The following is a 19,300-nucleotide window of genomic DNA, read 5'->3' as shown; positions in this document are numbered from 1 at the left end:
CATGTTTATTCAAGAGGTTAGTGCCACTGAGTAAAATGTTGCTTATTCTCAAAAAAATTCAGAGGAATAGCCATGAAATCAGTTCTCTGTCTCATCAGGGTGTTTCAGTGGCTCGTAAATGGTGCCTCTTTTTTTAAATTTAAACTAGTGCAGTTCACAGATTCCAGCATATTTTCGTATGTACTTGCTAGATTAAAGTATTTTCATCTGCCACTGAAGATGCTTCTGCATGATTACATTGTCATTTCTAAATGGAAATGAATTGACTGCCTTATGTTGATTACCGTGAGACTTCCTGACTCAGCTCTCTCAATGTTATTAATATTCTTTGACATTATGGGAAGGGGGAATGTAAAAAGGTTAACAGCATAGCTAAACAATGCTCAGCTGCTTATTAGCATTGCACAAAACATACTTGAAAATTGGTTTAGTACTCTAACTGGACTTAAACCTGAAGCATCAAATCCTAAAAAATTAAAAAAAGCTTTTCACCTATATCATTACTCACCTGCACTCAAGTTTGAAAGGTCTGCCAATTGGTTGAAACTAAATCAACTGCCTGGTCCTGTGAATCACTACATTTATATTGTCTCACAAGTGCAGGTGTTGGAGTCCAATGACCATCTCCAGCCCTAAAATTGGCATGGTAGCAAACATGTTTCCTGCTTGGCAGGGGGTTGGACTCGATGGCCCTTGTGGTCTCTTCCAACTCTATGATTCTATGATTCTATCAGTGCCATTGTACCTGTGCTTTATGCCTTTCTTCAGGGGTTGGGAACCGTTTTTGACCTGATGGAGCAGATCTTTATCTCCTCCACCATGGCATGCCTACTTTGGTAGGTGGGTTTAACCACTGACCTGTCAATCATCTGATATCATATGGATGTCATGTGGTTGATAGGTGGGTTCTCTACCCACCTCTCTAGGTTGGTCTGCCTGTGTGGGGGAGATGGAGAATCCATGCTTAGGGGTGAAATTCTAGAACTTTTTTTCCCTGGAAGATTTATGTGGATGGGCTGGGCAGAATCTTCACACAGAGCTAAGTATCTAGGTGTCTTCGAAGAGGCATGGGAGTCCTCTTCTCTGAGCATTTTCTAATGCTTCAGCACTATTTGCTTAAATAGCCCGGAGTTCTTATAAAATTTCCATAATTGAAGCCTCATTTTGATATTCCCAGAAGGAGAAATAATTTTAGTTATAGGTCAGGGAACTCTAATGAACGGGGAGTTGGGCTTGAACCAGGCCATATGTGTTTTATGTAAAAGAGACATTAGGAAAAATTATGTAAAAAGCCCAGAGGTACTTAAGCTTAAAAAGAGTATCAGTTTTTGTTCCCAACACCGAAGTGCTCATTCTCTAGAGAGTAAAGGATGAAGAGTAGCCCAATTAAAAGCTTTTTAGTGCTAGATTTAAACATTCTTCAGTGGCCTTATTTCATCAGACTTGCTTCTGTTCCATCATTTCTTCAACCAGGGAAGTGCTGGCCAAGTTTGAATATAGAAAACCATCTCCTAGAGTTAAAGGCAGTATTCTAACACCATGCACGTCTTGTACAGAAGTGTTGGGAATCTTTGTTCATGAAAATGCTTGGCACTGCACAGATAAGAAAATTAAGGCAAGGCTCTGCACAGGCTTTAAAATCTAATCAAATGTAAGCTTGCATCACCCCAAAACTTAGTTATGAAATTGTTTCAGTACCTCCAAATTTATAATAAGATGCATCCAGTTCCACACTTTTATGTCTGAGATTACTCAAATTTACTAAGGTTCAAGAATGTTAATGTGCTTCTGTTACAAAAAACAACTTACCAGAATATCTGCTGGGTTTTCTTAGCCATGGCTCTACAAAGTGTTTGCTTTGCCAATTAGAGTAGTAGTCCAAACTGGGGTCCACAATTTCGCAGCCTGCCATAATCTGTTGTCACCTCTGATCCATTGCCCCATGTTTTCTGGCATGTGCAAATATTGTGATGATCTTCAACATTGCGCCAGCAGGCTGATAGGACTTCCTTTCCTCTTTCATCAGTGGTCTCTAAAATAGATCTGCTTAGTTTGGTTTGCATGTAACATTAAGCCAAACCATGGCTTAGCATGAATGAGACAGTTTCCAGAGAGGAGAGATTGCAGCTGCATTTCTTCTTCTCCAGTCCTTCAGGAGCTGCTCTGCTGTGATCTAAGCTATGGCTTGGTTAACATGTCTTCCTAACTTGGGCTCATGGTTTGTCTTGTTTGAGCTGAAACCTAAGAACTTGATTTTTTTCCACCACAAAGTCATATATTGCAACTACAGTGGTACCTTGGTTTAAGAACAGCTTAGTTTATGAACAACTTGGATTAAGAATGCTGCAAACCCAGAAGTAGGTGTTTTGGTTTGTGAACTTTGCCATGGAATAAGAACATATTCCGCCTCCTGTTGAGTGTCTTCCATTTGTAAATTGAGTCCCCCACTGCTATGGGAAAGCATGCCTTGGTTTCGGAACGCTTTGGTTCAAGAAGGAACTTCCGGAACGGATTAAGTTCATAAACCAAGGTACCACTGTAGTTGTTTCTGCATCCATACCATAAAATCCCCCAATGGATGCCAACTTTGTTTGCTTTATTGTAAGCTATTTGGTGTTAGTAGAGGCAAACCTGGACCAAAACATTGTTTAAATCTATACCAAATAATTAAATATCATCAGGATTATTGAACAATACTTGACTTTTTGTTTTTAAAATCATGACCGTGAAACCTCTGCCAGCATATCCTTGTTCTGTTTTCACATTTATATCTGGTTGAAACTAGTCATACAAGACGTGGCTGATTTCATTGCATAACAATACTGGGTAAGATTCAGAACACCTAATACCTCCTCTACTATTTTCAGATAAAAGTGCACTAACTCAGGCATGCGTAACCTGTTGCTCTCCATATGTTTCTGGACTATAAACTCCCATTGTCTCTGGCCATTTGCCACACTGGCAGGGGCTGATGGGAGTTGCAGTCCAACAACATATGGAGCAGTGTTTCTCAACCTGTGGGTCCCCAGATGTTGTTGGACTACAACTCCCATCATTCCTAGCCAGCATGACCAGTGGTCAGGGATGATGGGAGTTATAGTCCAACAATATCTGGGGACCCACAGGTTGAGAACTGCTGAGGGTAACAGATTCCCCACTCTGGTGTGGCTGAAACCGTTCAAGTTTACTAAGCCAGACAACGTTAAATAGCAGCCCCCTGGTTAATAGTTTAAAAGGACACTATTTGCGGTATACAGGCAACCCCCCATTTAAACAGGGGTCTCAGTCCCCTTAAACACTGCGTCTTTAAGTGAAATTGTTTGTATTTGAAACACCTTAGTGTGACTTTTGGACATGATGTGCGTGTGTGCAGTCATGCACATATTGAATGCGCCTCAATGGAGGGTTGCCTGTGTTAATAAACGAAATACATTCGCAGCAGGTTTTTTCTGCCTCTCTTTTTGGTTCCACAATGTGCATAATTGTGGGAGCAGGATAGATGCTTACCCCTTTAAGTCATCCATGTAGGTCTCTTTCTCTTCCTGGCATGAAGCAAGAGACCCCCTTCTTCCTTTCGGTTCTCTGAAACAAGTAAGGACCTGAGGGGACAAGAACATAACCCATGTTAAAGATAAAGGGACCCCTGACCATTAGGTCCAGTCGCGAACGACTTTGGGGTTGCGGCGCTCATCTCGCTTTTCTGGCCAAGGGAGCCAGCGTACAGCTTCTGGGTCATGTGGCCAGCATGACTAAGCCGCTTCTGGCGAAGCCAGAGCAGCGCACAGAAACGCCGTTTACCTTCCCACCAGAGCGGTACCTATTTATCTACTTGGACTTTGATGTGCTTTCGAACTGCTGGGTGGGCAGGATCAGGGACCGAGCAACGGGAGCTCACCCCATTGCGGGGATTCGAACTGCCGACCTTCTGATCGGCAAGCCCCAGGGTCTGTGGTTTAGACCACAGCACCACCCCCCACGTCCCTCCATCGGCCATGTTACAGTAGTGCAAATGACACCCAGAGAGTAGCAACCTGAGCATTTGTGGAATCCCTGCTTACAATGCAATCTCTGTTTCGTCCATGTGAATTGAGTCACACTTCAGGCAATTGCATTAGTTATGGAGCTGTTAGTATGCACACTATAAAAAATCTGCAAGAAGGCTTCCCTCCCCCCCCCCCAACTTTTAAACATGTGACAGTTTGCTGGAAGACAATTTGTTTCTGTATCCATATGGTAATAGAAACTCGTTTGCTGTTGGGGAAAGAATAAGATACAGCACTGCAAATGTTTAAAGCAGACAGAACCTTTGCTGTTGGGTTTGTTAAGCTGCACAGAAAGAAATTGTTTCTTTGTGTGTGGTGGGGGGCGGGGAGCAATGTACTAGTCTTCTTTCCAATGGAGTAATTTGGGGAGGGTGCATGGGACAGAGAATATAATTTATTATTTGTACCCAGCCCATCTGACTGGGTTACCCCAGCCGCTCTGGGCGGAAAACCTGTCATGGCAGCAGAAATTTGCACAGTATTGGATGTCACCCAGGAGGAAGTTGAAAAGTGGCAAAAGTTATATAGACAAATAGAAATACTGTGTTTCATCTTGCCCAAAACGAGTTAAAATAACGGTTCCCTAATTTGTCAATTGTCTTACTTCTGGAAAATTCCTCTCCACTGCTAGCTTTATGAAGATGGATCCCAGATGCTTTTTCTGTGGAAGGGATGGTGCTTGGTGGCAAAAAATGAAACACACACGTTGTCAACAAATGGAGTACTTTGGGGGCTTCAGTTTTTGTTTTTGTTTCTTTCCAATACTGTGCATGCGTGGCACTTCAGACAGTAGTGGGATGGCTTCTGTTTTGTCATTCCTGACAATGGGTCAGCTACCTTGTGGAAGAAAAGGACTTAATTCCAAGAAATGCTAAATCTATTTATATCTCTATATATTGGAATTTGCACATGTTTTATATTTGACAAGCTGCAGCTAGTACAAATTTCTATCAATGTATGAACAAAATGTTCCATGCAGGGAGAACCTGATTTGTCTCTCACTTTGCAAATTAGCCATTGGTTAAAAGGAGCTGAGCAAAGGAAGATGAGAGGAGTAGGTGGGGATGGTCAATGAGGTGGGGAATAGTTTGCTGCAAATTATCAAAACAAGGAGAGGGACAGGCTTTCTCCTAAGGGGTGTTGCTGTAAAACACTGGGGAAAGGGATGGAGGGGTTGGTATAGGTATCTATTTTAAGCAAAAGCACCTGTAGTTAAAAAGCGGGAGAGCTGGAATGTGTGATGTTAAGAGTGTGACACTCAAATTGCATTATGTCCTCCACTCTTTGTTGTATGTGATGCCAATGGAAGGGATTATCAAAACTGAGTAGTAGTGGCATCCACCATTTGCCCTTTCTATTTCTGTCACCTGTGATTAGAGACTTTAAGAAACCAGAGATGAGGGGCAGGTTTTGTGTCTGTGGGACTGGACACAGTGTAGTACTTCTGAAATAAGATGATGTGTCTTTTATTTTTTTAAAAAATGTCTATTCTGCCTGATTACCCAAGGAAACTCAATGGAGCCAACAAATCACTAATGTTATAAAACAGGTAAAAATCCTCAAATTAAAGCTAATTCCACAATAAAAAATGAACATAAGACTAAAAACAAATTTAACAATTCCAAATCAGCCATCGAATGAACACGAAGCTAAGCTAGTAAATGAATTAATTCATTAGCTGAAGGCCCAAAAAAAGCCACATCTTCATTAGCCACACAAGGCAAGATTATGATGGGGCTTAACAGACCATGCTTGGCAAAGCATTGCACAGTGGGCTCCACAGTAGAGAAAGCCCCCAAGCCCGGCTGACATCAGCTTCATCTCATGAGATTGAGGGACCTGGAGCAGGGATCTTGAAGCAATTGGGGAGGAAACTATGAAGGCGGCAGCTATTAAGGTAAACAGGTCCCAAGCTATTATTTGCTTTAAAGGTTAACACCATCAGCCCAGAAGCTCGCTCTCATTGGCAACTAGTGCAAATCCCACAAAACTGGTATGATGGATTCAAGTTGGCACCCTAGCTGCTCTGGAAAGTTTCAGAGCTTTTTCCAAGTGCGGCTCCACATAAAGCATGTTGCAGTATTCCAATGTGAAGGTTGCTAAGGCACAAATGACACTGGCAAGTCTGTCTTTGTCAGGAAGGGACCACAGCTGATGCAGCAGCTAAAGCTGGTACATATGGAATCTGTGGGAGGAATTCAACATAGCGCTATGGCAAATGCTCCATCAGCATGAGCTTTTCAGCTTGCCAGGCGGAATAATCCCTCCTTCTCTTCCCACACACACTGTTCCGGGGGTTCTCCACACACACACATACCCCAAGACTATTTCTAGGGATATGAAGAGGGAGAAGAGTGGGGAAAGCCCCATTGCACTAACTTACTTACTTTGACAAACCTTCATTAGGCATTACAAGTATGGGCTATCATAAAACATCCATATATAAAATTTTAAAATATATAGAAATAAACAGCCATGTAAAATAGATAATGATGGGGATTTTCATTGGGATTTCTTCCTGCTAAATAATGCCATTCACCGCTCTATAAGAGATACTATTGACAAAAACTCAGCCATCCTTGCAGTTACTTCCAGATTAATGTCAGACAGATAGAATCTGATATTTTCATTGGGCTGTAATGTTGGACTACCCAAAAAAGGGGGTAGCACGTGTTTGCCTAGCTGGTTGTACAATGGACAGTAGAAAAGAATATGTTCTACAGTGTTCGGCACATTCAAAGAACATCCCCAATGTCTATATTTCTGGGGATGTTTAAATATCTGCCCTTGACGAAAACTGAGGGGAAAACGTTCATTTGGGCCAACGTAAAGGCCCTGCATTGGACTGGAATTATCAATTTTAAGATATAAGTGACCCTGTTATCTGTTGTATCTAAACCATAGAACTTGAGGAAGCAAATTTTTATTTACAGCTGACTCGATGTTTTGTTTTTCAGTGTCCTTTAATCTGGTTTGAACATTGCGATAAATATATTGCTCACTTGAATTATACAAGAGTTCCAAGTCAATACCAATAGATCTGATTTTGCTATGTAAAAGTTGGAACCCTCTGGATTTATAAGAGTCCTTAAGTAAGTCAGAGAGCAAAGTTGAAGGTTGGCAACAAGAATGGCAACACAACCAGTATTTTATAGTTCTAGCCCACACACAGTATTCCATCATATGTATACCTGGTTCTGCACACATCTTGCCATACTTGGTTGGATACCATTGCACTAACGTAAGTCTTCATGTGGACTTCTGCCAGTGGAACTAGTTAGCTGAATTAATTACTGAAGCCAGTAATGCAAATCTCGGCCAGTAGCTCATCTCTCCTTTTCGCCAGTATTGGATGGGTTGGAGAAAGTGCATATTTCATTGGGAAATGAAGGGTTGGTGAGATTAATTCCTTTTCCATCTGTTTCCTTTTTGGCTTCCAGCACCCTGGGCATGCTAGCTTTTACCTGACGCCCATTGTTGTACTTAACCTAGCAAACTTTTCCTAGGTATACGTGAAATAGTTTCTGCAAACACGTGTTGAATAAACCTCCGTTAAAGATCCTCTCTTCAAATCTTCCTCGGTCTAAAGCCATGGTCATTGCAAAAAGATCCAGGGAGATGCTAATTGTAGGTGTCATTCAATAGTACTTTTTGTTACACAATTTAAGCTACCTTATATGGCGAGACATCATCTCTTAGTACCGATTTATCATTTCCCAGTTCTGCTTTTTGGGGGCGGAGACTGCCCAGAGTTTTTGAGCTTTCTTTGGGAGGAGGTCACCACCGCCAATCACTCTACAGCCTGCCCGCCAAAGCAAATCGCCGCTGCCAGTCTCCTGCTGGCTGCTACCACCAATCGCCCGTCCCCCCTCCGCTATCCGTGTATAAGACAACCCTCAATTTTTGCCTGTTATTTCTAAGGAAAAAATACCGTGTTATACACGGAATAATACGGTACTTGTCTCTTTTTAATTAACATTTTTAATTAACATTCTAATTTTAAGTTTTGATTTTGTATCACTACAACAAGTGACAACCACCACAACAAAAATAAACAGGCTGCTAGAGGGAGGAGGGTAGCGGGCCACTTCATTCTTATTTTTTAACAAGCTGAACAAAGTGGATGTGCAGGCTATATCACCTTGAACTGAATGGTTCTTGAAAAACTTGCACTCAAAAGCTTTCCCAGGGGTTCACAGCCTAGAGAAACCTGCATAAACCTCTGTCTTCCAGAGTTTTGACTTCTCCTAACCTTGCTGCCTCTCATTTCTGAACTAGTTCCTTGACTGATCAGTGCCCTTTGTTCAGTCACTGTCAATCTTGGTCTCTCAATATATTGCTTAACCTATCTCTTCACCGCAGATACCTACCTGCATTTCCTGTCCCACTCTCTTTCCCCTGTAATGGTGTGGGATTGCATGTGAGATTGTCTTCCAGGAAGTAAGGAGGGTCTTGTTGTATGTGCCATGTGCGCGTAGATGGTGGGGACTCCTCCTCTAGCCTCCTTCAATTCCCTTGTAATCTCATTGCGAGCTGCTAGTCGGGAATAATTGTTAGCAGCAGCAACTGATGAAGTGCAGAGTAGACTTTGATGTCATTCACAAACCGTTTGGTGCTCTGAGTAGCAAGTCTGTTTTAAGTAATGATAGTGAAAGACACACATCTGTCAGCCTGCCAAGTGCTTGAATCAGCTGTGTTTTATTTTAACAGTGGCATATCATGTTGCCTTTCAGTCATCTCTTCCTCCACCCATTGCATTGCACAGAGTAGATCTCTCCACAGTTTTCTTGATAGTGGTGCTTGCATGCATATATATAACAGCATACACAGCCCATACCTGCTGTTTAGTAGCTTCCTACATGTTTGTGTTTTCCTTATGCTGTCCTATGTGCTCTCGAACCTTCTAAATTTGAAATGAGCTTACAATGTATTTATTTTAAGAACCAATTGTCTTCAAAGTGTGTGATTATTGTGATAACCCAATAGACATGCTCGAGAGGGTTTTGTTTTAGTTTAGCTTTAGTTCTGTGATGCCAAATCACCTTCTAAGGCTTTGTCCATTTTATAGAATTGCTGAGTGATTTAAACTAACAGAATTTCTCTGGAAAGATTATCGCATAGCACATTCCTTGCTGGCAGTGGGTGGTTCTTTCACAGCCCCTCTTAGGGGGCTGGGTGTAATATTTACTTTCAAAATAATAAAAATAAGTGTCAAGACAAGACCTTTTTTAAACTTAATGGATTATGTGAGCTGAGTTGTGTTTTTGAGTTTACCTACCTTACTTCTGCTTCTGTTGCTCATGAGGACCTGGAAAGAACTATATAAGACAGTAAGATCCTACACATACACCCCACAGGCACAGAAAATCTTGCTCCTCCACCCTATCCTGTAGTTTTGAGACTTCACGGCGCTGTGCTCAGACCTGTCTTCAAGTACATGAAATGCTAGAAACATGAATTCTGCACTCAGTATTCATTTCTGCCTAATTATGCCCCTAGTTTATGCACCTTCCTTCCACATTCAACATTGACCCCTCTCTTTGGTTCATAGCTTTTGAAACTATGTGCATGCTTCAGTTTTTAGTTCCCTCCCATTTTTGTCCTTTCCTTCTGATGGTTCCGTATTGGAAATTATTGTTTTGACTTCCAGAGTGAAACTATATTTTCTTTGCTTGCTGGAATTTATGAGGGCGGTGCAGATGTAATACTCTTAATCCAGTAACCAAGGTTCAAGTTTGGGATCATGCTGTAGAGCTGCGCTTCCCTCTCAGCTATCCTCATCCTCCTAATTCACAAAAAAACCCTTACCTTGCTGTCCTTTAAATGTGGTTAAGTAAGGGTTACATTGGCACCAGCTGACATAACCCTGGACAGTTGAGCAAATCTGGTTAAGAGCAAGTTCTGGTTAGTGCTGAGGCTGGTGAGGGAAATTCACACACAGGAGGGAATGACTTGGGCTGGGGCAGAGAGAGAGTGTGTGGTTCTGTAGCCTAGTCCCAATAGCAATTCCTTTATTATAATAAAATGAAATGTTCCAAAATAGTGAGCAAGTTTCTGAGTTTTTAATCAGGCTGAATACTACAAAAAGCAGTGTAGCAGGGAGGGGGGTAAACAAAATCAAAAAGAGACAACAAATTGCCTTTGTTTATGGCCATAAGATATATTTGCATTCAAAGTTTCCAGTCCCAAAGATGGACTTGTTCTCAGTAGGATGACTGCAGACTTGACTGGATTAGTCTTTGCTGTGTGCTTCAGGTCCCAGCTACGCCTAGGATTTTAGAATGAAAAAAGTGATCTCTGATCCCCATTTTTGGAAGCAGAAAATCCAGCAGTTACCCAGACCTGTCTTATTTTAAGGACCCAACACCATTTCACCTGCTTGGGGTGTGGTGGCTGACAAATCTTTATAAGGTTCCCACCAGAGTGTTTGTCGCTTTGCAACAAACCTGTGCAGTAGGACACGTCAAGAGGTTGGCAGTTGGCTTGAAACTGTCCAGTGAGCTTCATTAACTAAGCAGACTCTAGCTGCTATACCATGCTTTTACTGTGGATATATTCTCAGGTTAAGCCACAGAGCCTAGGACTTGACGATCAGAAGGTTGGCGGTTCGAATCCCCGTGACGGGGTGAGCTCTCGTTGCTCGGTCCCTGCTCCTGCCAACCTAGCAGTTTGAAAGCACCAGCGGGAAGGTAAACGGTGTTTCCGTGCGCTGCTCTGGTTCACCAGAAGCGGCTTAGTCATGCTGGCCACATAACCCGGAAGCTGTACGCCAGCTCCCTCGGCCAATAAAGCGAGATGAGCGCCGCAACCCCAAAGTCGGCCACGACTGGACCTAATGGTCAGGGGTCCCTTTACCTTTATATTCTCAGGCATGCTAAATATAAACACCCTATCATCACTAATGGGAGTAAAACTAGAAGGTTTTAGGTGGGGGGGGGGGGAGAATAGCAACCATTTTGTAATTATCATGTGCATGTGATAGATTTCAAAGAAGAGGAATGTGCATTCTCCTACGTCAAACCACACACACACACAGCACATTTGTAGCTACTGTAAATAATTCACAGTAAAGTAATAACAATGTAGTTATGGGGCTTTTCTATTTACATAGGCATTCCCTTACTGATCAAGAGAACAGTAATTGGGGCATGGCACATTATTTCCCTGGAGTTGGAGGCAATGTGTTTTCCACTCCCCAAACAGGAAGCACATTCATCTCTCAGCTGGATCACCTCAGTGATATTTATGTGGCCATAGATGCCAGTCAGGAATTCAGCAAGTCTGTATTTCCCCTCCTTTCTTTTTGAGTGCTAATTTAGTTCCTTCCTTTCTGAGAACTCTTCTTTTTTCTTTTTCTTTTTACGTTTCCACAGCACCGTGGCACATGGCATAGAGATAGCCAGTCACAAGTTAGTTACATAAACAAGTTGCATCATGCTACTAAACATGTGAGCAACAAATGGCAAACTTGAGTCCACACAAGGGGTAAAATAATTTTCCTCTATATAATTAAATTGGAGTTGGGGGGAGAGAATGGTTGCAGCAAAAGATAAACGTAAGTTGAATATGAACCTTGTGAGGATTTTTTTTTCTTGCTAAATTTAGACGCTCAGCCTTGAATAATGCTTTCAAAATGGAGTTCCTGTGCCTGGAAGACTTAGCCCTTTGCTGCACATGAAAATGCTCTAAATACTGCTTACCTTTTTGCTGCTCTGTGGATCCCCAGTTCATGGAAGGAAAATGTGCACAAAAGCTTCACCGCTAACTCTTCCCCTTAAAGGGCAGGAACTTCACCAGAGCTGTAGCTGCAACCAGCTGTTTATGAGAGGTCAGGTCACCATTGACTATGGGTCGCTGACGATGAGGAAACCCCAAAGGGAAAGCCCTTGGGATATCTCATTTGGGGTAGAGTGAGGGCATTCCCCTTCAATGTTTTGATTTTGGATAGGATTGCTTCTAAGTGAGGCATCAGAGCAGCAGGGCAATTTGTGTGTGTGCAGGGATGTAGCCAGGATTTTTGTTGGAGGGGCATGCCTTTTGTTAGGGGGGTGGGACAGAACCTCAGTTAGCTGCATTTTTATTGATGGGGGGGCAGCTGCCCCCCTGCTACACACGTGTGTGTCTGTGTGTGTGTAAATGTAAATGTAAATGTAAGTTAACCTGGCTGCCAAGTGAGACTGGAATGCTGTGGAGGTGCATCTGTGGTAAAAAGTGTGAATGCAGCTCATGAACTGAAATGTGTGATTGGTTGGATATTTTGCGACTTTGCTATTTCATAGTTTTGATTGATGTGTTGATACGGTGCTGTTCACAGCTTTTGGGGGCCTTTGAGTCCAAAACTGTTATATAAATGAAGAGCAAGACTTTGTTTTAACAGATGAGCGAAGGGTTAAAGCTGTATGAAAAATTTATATTGGGGAGGGGGGGTTAGAGACTCTGCTTTAGAGCAGCCCATTGCTGAGGTAGAGATAATGGCTTTTACTTTGCTTGATAGCTATGCAAACAGCACCATTCTTCCCCCTCCTTTCTATTCTCACTCCCCCCCTTTCCACTCCCACACACATGCAGAACAATGGAAGCTGCTTACAATGCAACAGGCCCCTCAGGATAAGCAGAGCAGCTTCTCATGAGTGATTAGTCACCGGCTTCATGAGATAACCCCTTTCCTGCTCTCTCCCAAGATTCAGGGTGTCCTATTTTATTTCATTTTATTTTTTTCATTTTTGCTGATATCTAAATTATACTCCTTGTTCTCCAGCCTTTTGCTATCTCCAAAGTTCATTCCTGTTTTTGCTAGGGGGTAGGCTCAGGTTTGTACAATCCAGTCGTACCTCGGATCCCGAACGTCTTGCAAGTTGAACGCCTTGGCTTCCGAATGCCGCAAACCCGGAAGTGACTGTTCCAGTTTGCAAACGTTCTTTGGAACCCCAACGTCCGATGGGGCTTCCAATTGGCTGCAGGACCTTCCTGCAGCCAATCAGAAGCCGCACTTTGGTTTCCAAATGTTTTGGAAGTCAAACGGACTTCTGGAACGGATTCTGTTCGACTTCCAAGGTACAACTTGTATTAGCTCAGAGAGACTATAGTCTGCTTATCTATGTAAATGAAGAAACGGGTGTGCTTTAAAACCAAACAAACAAGCTATCCGCATGCCCCATTAATTTCAGCAGAAGGTTCTTCCAAGTCAGTGTGCTTAGGATCACAGCCTTACTGAAAAGACACCACTGACATAGCTAATTGGAGGAAGCCTTTGCTCTGGATAAATTTTTAAGCAGGAGCCTTGTCCTGGACTCAGAGGGATGTGAATTTATAAATGGTCACGTTTTCCAACCTAGAAATAACAAATGTGAGTTCTCAGGAAGGTGCTGGACTGAAGTCTCTGGAAGCAGTGTTTCAATGTTGTTGTTGTTGCTGCTTGTCTGTTTACAAATAACGTTGTTGTTCCTTTTAGGCAAGTTTAATCCAGTTAGCAAATGAAACAATTAAGGGACAGTGCTCTCAGCCGTTGCATATTAAATAACTACATATGCATTGGTACAAGTGGTTAGTGTATTTTACGTGGATCTCCCCCCTGCCCAACATTAATAAACCCTGTAGCAGCAGCCAGCCACCTTATGAAACGGATGCATGAAGCAGGGGCATAGCTAGCTGCTCTGGCACCCAGAGCGGTGGGGGCGGGGCGACCCGCCCATGGGGACACGGTGGTGATCCATGCACAGAGTCCGCCTGGCGGATGCAAGCCCTACGCTGCCATTTCAGACAGCGCAGGGCCCCGAGCCACCACATCACTCCCAGGAGAGATGCGTGGCTCGGGCACGCTGCAGACCAGGCTCCGCAGTAAGTGCCACCCCCGCAGTGTTCCATTTTCTCACCCCCCCCAAGGATGACACCTGCACCCCCCTTCCTATGCCCCTGGCATGAAGAGAGACATGTAAGGGGTCCTTGCCAGTACATTTCCCTGTTGACTGGTGGGCCCAGTCACTTGGACCCACGTTGCTACGTGGGAGAAGAACTGGTCACTATTCATATCCTGGGCTGGCTTTAGGCTTTTGGAGACAGACAGGGAGAATAGAGTCATTCCTGCCTCCAAATCCCACCTTTAGTCTCCTGCGGTTTGTTGCACAGCACTATGGCTGTATGTGTCTTACCCTGCGTGTGGTGGCAAGACAGAAGCAGCATGCTGTTGATGACTAGGCCGGGGCCCTGGCCGAAGTGAACGTAAAGGCTGTTCTATTTTCATGGTCCAGCCAAATTGGAAGTGGCATGTGCTCCCTTCCTTTCTCTTATGTGGCACCACCCTCCCTTAGGTGAGACGCATGCCCTGTCCTACTTGGGGCAAGTGCATGGTCTTAAATGATTGTGGACCTGGGTAAGCTGCAAGTGCTGGACATGCTGCCTTCAGCAGCTGGCCAAGGAACCAAACAGGATGTTACCACGAGATTGAACGCCCCACCAGCAAGACTCTGATGGGTCACAATAATCAATATCTGGGAATTTTCACAGTAACCACTTCAAGAAAATAATGGCTTCAGAGATATTTTTAGTGGGTTGACCTAGGCAGCTGGGCGTGGACGGTTTTCTTTTCTGTTTAGGGCAGCTTTGCCCCCATTCCTCCCATGCTCCAAAGCTTCCATAGGAAATTGTGGATAATGTTTCTTCCAGTGTGTGTGTGTGTGTGTGTGTGTGTGTGTGGTGTCATGTCTGTGTCTGTGTCTGTCTTGGCTTGTCAACAGCCATATATCATCTCGGAGCAAATTTCCGAAACAGAACAATTTTTTCTTGTGGTTTGTCTCAGTGAGCACAGATGTAAATGACTCCCCATGTGTCGCTTCTGTGTCTCTTGGGAATTTCAGTTTGACATGGCTGGGGTGTGGGGGACTGCTGAAGACAAGCTGAAGGAACAAACAGCATCTCCTAGTAGGCTCTGCAGTGGCTGCTTATTAGTGCAGAACTCGAAATGAAATTCATTTTTAATGGTCCTTAATGTGGTAAAGAAATGTTTCCAATACTGTGGAATTCAGGAATTCCTGCTTCTCTTTCCAAACCATGACATTCTTCATGGGATGGATATTCTGCTTCCTGATCCTAACTTTAAACATAGACATAAGATCTGTCTCTGCAGGACAGATGTGTGTTCTTCACAGTACAACAATGAAGACAAGAGAGTAGAACGCGTTGGGGTACCTGTGGCCTTCCAGATATTGTTGGCTCCAGCTCCCATCATCCCTGACCATTGCCCCTGCAGGCTGAGGCTAATGAGAGTTGGAGTCCCAACATCTGGAGAGCCACAGGTTCCCCATCCCTGTAGTGTAAAGGAAGTTGGGTGACTGGTGAGGAACAGGCAAGCCCTTCCATAGGAAACAAACTAGAATGTCTCCCCCCTACCCAGCCTTTTTTTCTCCCCCCACCTATTCTTTCTGGCAACAGCTGTGGGTGTAATTCAGTATTCCCCAAACTTAGGCCTCCAGCTGTTTTTGAACTACAACTCCCATCATCCTTAGCTAGCTGGATCAGTGGTCAGGAATGATGGGGATTGTAGTCCAAAAACAGCTGGAGACCCAAGTTTGGGAAACACTGGTGTAATGATTCCATACACGAGGGGGTTTTTTTGGGGGGGGGAGTGGATAGACAAAAGGAGGTGGTACTTTACACAGTATGTAATTCAATTTATGCCTTGTGATGACCACTAGCTTGGATGACTTTAAAAGGGAAATTGGGAAAATGTTTAGAGGATATTGGTCATGATGGTAGTATGGAACCTCCAAGCACAAGTCTTGGCCACTTAAGGCCAGTCACTGAGAGGCAAAAATGGATAATGGTCCTTGAGTTGGTCCTTGAGTTGAGTTCTGCTTATAGGCTTCTCAGGCCCATCTAGTTGGTGAGAAACACGTTGTTGGACAAGGCATGCCTGTGGTCTAATCTAGTACGACTGTGCTTACGCAGTTAGGTTGGCGCTGTTCTTTCTTTTCTTTGATTTGTTAAACTAAGGTTAGAGAAATTCTGCCTGAGGAGCTGACAACTGTTTCTCTCTAAGGAGTCAAAATTTACAGTCCACCCAGATAGCCCACGTGGGCTGTGCTAGGTTTGGAACAATGGGTAATATAACAATATATAGTGCACATCAAAATTGAAAGCACGTGAAGTATGGAACTGAAAGCCTTCCCGCCTCACAGATTGCTCTCTTGGCACTTTGCACGTGCTCCAGCATATCAAGACATAACAGCTGCTGGCCTGTCTCAAAGTTGCTTCATTCCTTGATCTTTTCTGCCCCATCTCAAAAGGAATTGACACCTGGAGTCCTTCCACCCTGTGGAATATGCCCCTAGGATTTCTGATGTAGTACAATTGGGTGGCCATGCTGGTTTTTTCCTATCTAGTTTTTCAATCGTTCGTTGCTCAATCGTTTCCTGACACCTTGTTCCCTCAAGAGTACAGCTCTGGAAAGAATAATGGTTTAACACAAATACTGTCGACACAGCTGGGAGCAGCGCTGGTATTGTAGGTGGCTGCTTTTCATGCACTCTCTTGTTGCCACCTGTAGATATCCCTGACAGCTGTGAGTTGCTCCATTATCAAAGAGATAGGGGGAGTTTGTGGCTTAGGTGATGAACCGCTAGTCGCTTCACTTCCAGAACAAAGATGCTAGTATTGAAGGAGAGCAATAAGGCCTATACTCTTTTAAGAGTCTTAATAAATTTATCTTTTCTTGCAACCAGGTAATGCTGCATTTCGACTTTTTTTTCAAGCTTATGCATGTTAACAAACCAGCTGGGTCTTGGTTCAGTTAGGCACATGCACAGAAAAATAACTTAAGAGTCGAGAGCAACAAGAAACAAATTACAAACAGGGGCACTGATTCCTGCGAAGGGTCTGCTTCTAGGAAGCTGTTTCCAGAGACACTGGATGTAGATAACGTATTTTTCGCTCTATAGGACACACCGGACCACAAGACGCACCTAGTTTTTAGAGGGCGAAATCAAGAAAAAAAATATTATTTCCCCCCCAGCCACAAAGTGCAGCGCAGCCTGTCTGCTTCTCCCAGAGCTTCTTGGGGCTGCAGGGGAAGCCCGGGTCCCCCCCCAGCCCCAAAGAGCAAAGAAGCCCAGACAGTGAGCGGGATCCATCCTGCGGGCTTTTCTACGAGGAGGGAGAAGGGACTGACTGGCCGTGTCAGTCCCTTCTCCCTCCTGGGGAAAAGCCTGCAAGAGCCGCGCGAAGCTTGCAGGCATTTCCTGCCTGCCTACCCCCCTGCATTCTCTCCATAGGACGCACAGACTTTCCCCCTTAGTTTTTAAGAGGGAAAAAGTGCATCCTATGGAGCAAAAAATACAGTAGTTGCTTTGGCTAGTTCACAGCCAGGGTAAAAGACTTGGGAGTCCCATATATTTCAGTGGGAGAGACTAAACTTAACTCTCCCATTGAAATAAATGGAATTCCAAAATGCTTCACATTGGCTGGATTGGAAACCTGCCCATTAAGATGATAAATGCTTGTGCATAAATCTTATTTTGGATACTAATAGCTGGGCCTTGGTGAATGCCCTCTAATGTTGAAACAAATTTGCCGGTAAGTAAGCAAAATGAAGATGACACTTGCCAATTTAGTTCTTCACAGAATATGTAACCTTTTATTCTGCCCTTTTTTTCCTGGCACAGTGAGTGATAAAGACAGTTTGCAGAGACATTTGGCAGAAACATGAATGTGTGCACAAAATATTTAAACAATTTATATACCACTTAACTACAAGAATCTCTTAAGTGGTTTACAAGGATCCAAAACAGAAAGCAAATAAATAAAATAAATAAAATAAAATCAGTTAAAACTATAAAACCAAACTACAATTGAAATACCTTTTGGAATAACATTTTTTAAAGCCTTCAGTGAGTGTTGGAAATTAAATAGGGAAGGGGCCCATCTGACCTCATCTGGAACACAGGACTGCAAATCAGAAGCCTTAAGTAAATTTACTCAAGGCTATGTCTGGAATCTGTAGTATTGCAGGGAAATTAAACTCCAGGTTTATCTTTTGCATAAAGACAACTGCTTCTATATGTGAAGACAAATGCTTGCAAAAAGCATCTCCCACCCAAAGACTGGGTGGAACTGCATTCTGCAAAACAAGCTTGGGCTGGCATGATAAGGCAGACAGAAGACAGTAAACCCATTCATTGCCAGCTCAGAATGGAATCCACCTTTTTGCAGGGAGCAGCAGAGGTGTCAGTCTTGAGTGATTTTGAAGCAAGTCTGAGACTGCATTTTGCGGTGTGTGTCTTTCAGAAGAGGCAAGTCTGGAGCTGTTTCTTTCTTTTTAAGCCACATGCTTGGTTGCTTGCATCCATGTGCAGAAATTGGCTGTCATCCAGTTCATGAAATATGAGTTGATAGATCATAGGGAGTTTTAATCTACTACATGCCTTGATTAAATATGCATGCATTTACTGCATGTGAATAAAAGAAAGAAAAACATTTCTGGAGAGAGAAGCATGCTTCTCTTTTTGTTTTAGATCATCCATGCTTGTATAACAGGCTTCATTCTAGGAAAGGCATAGCTGCTGCTTTTTTGCCAGGGGGCAGTGCTGCTTCTGCATCAGGAGCCTGCCTGAAGGTGCGTTGTTGTTGTGGCTGTTGTTGCTGCTGTTAAGTGCTTTTCTCTTTCAAAATTTTGCTGCCTGGTTAATTGTGGACACCTTTTTAATGGATCAGAAAGATTTTACATGCAGCCCTATTGGAAAGAGGTGCTTCAGAACAAAGGGTTCTTGAAATCAGAAGAGAGCATCAGCTTTGCGCACAAAAGGTCCCAGGTTCAGTCACTGGCATCTCCAGTCAGGCAGGGCTGGGAACAACTCCCTGCATGAGACCTAAGGTGGATGGACCCAGTGGTCTGTCCTTGGTATAAGGCAGCTTCCCATGTTCCTAAAGAAGGCGGCTAGGTAGCTTTTGCAGTATTAATTAACAGCACAGGCTGTCAGGCAAGGGTTGCTTAGCTTGCATCCCTTACGCAATGAAATATGGCTTGCATGCACCTGTGCAGAAGTTTCACACTGAATGCAAGAGGTGACAGTAGCTGCAGCCCTGTACAGAACATGAACTTAGAGGAGTGTCTCATTCCCACTGCAGTTAGAGAGCGCAAAGCAACACACAACTCGTGGCAACAAGTGTCCAGTCTGCATAGGTGGGAATAATTCATACTTCCCCAATAATTAAAAAGAAGCACTTCCAAACTTTTGAGCTGCTCAGAATGAACGCCCGGTGCAGGA

At 43.5% G+C, this 19,300-nt stretch overlaps 1 protein-coding gene across 4 annotated transcripts in view; it reads left to right on the top strand.

The window, feature by feature from the left end:
• Positions 1–19,300, top strand: part of BAIAP2 (BAR/IMD domain containing adaptor protein 2) — a 135,716-nt gene that overhangs the window by 81,776 nt on the left and 34,640 nt on the right. The gene's annotated exons all lie outside the window — the stretch shown is intronic.

Source organism: Podarcis raffonei, chromosome 2, assembly GCF_027172205.1.
Source record: "Podarcis raffonei isolate rPodRaf1 chromosome 2, rPodRaf1.pri, whole genome shotgun sequence".
Lineage (NCBI taxonomy): Eukaryota > Metazoa > Chordata > Lepidosauria > Squamata > Lacertidae > Podarcis > Podarcis raffonei.
The sequence above is the reverse complement of the archived record's forward strand: the minus strand, read 5'-3'. Positions and strand labels throughout refer to the sequence as shown.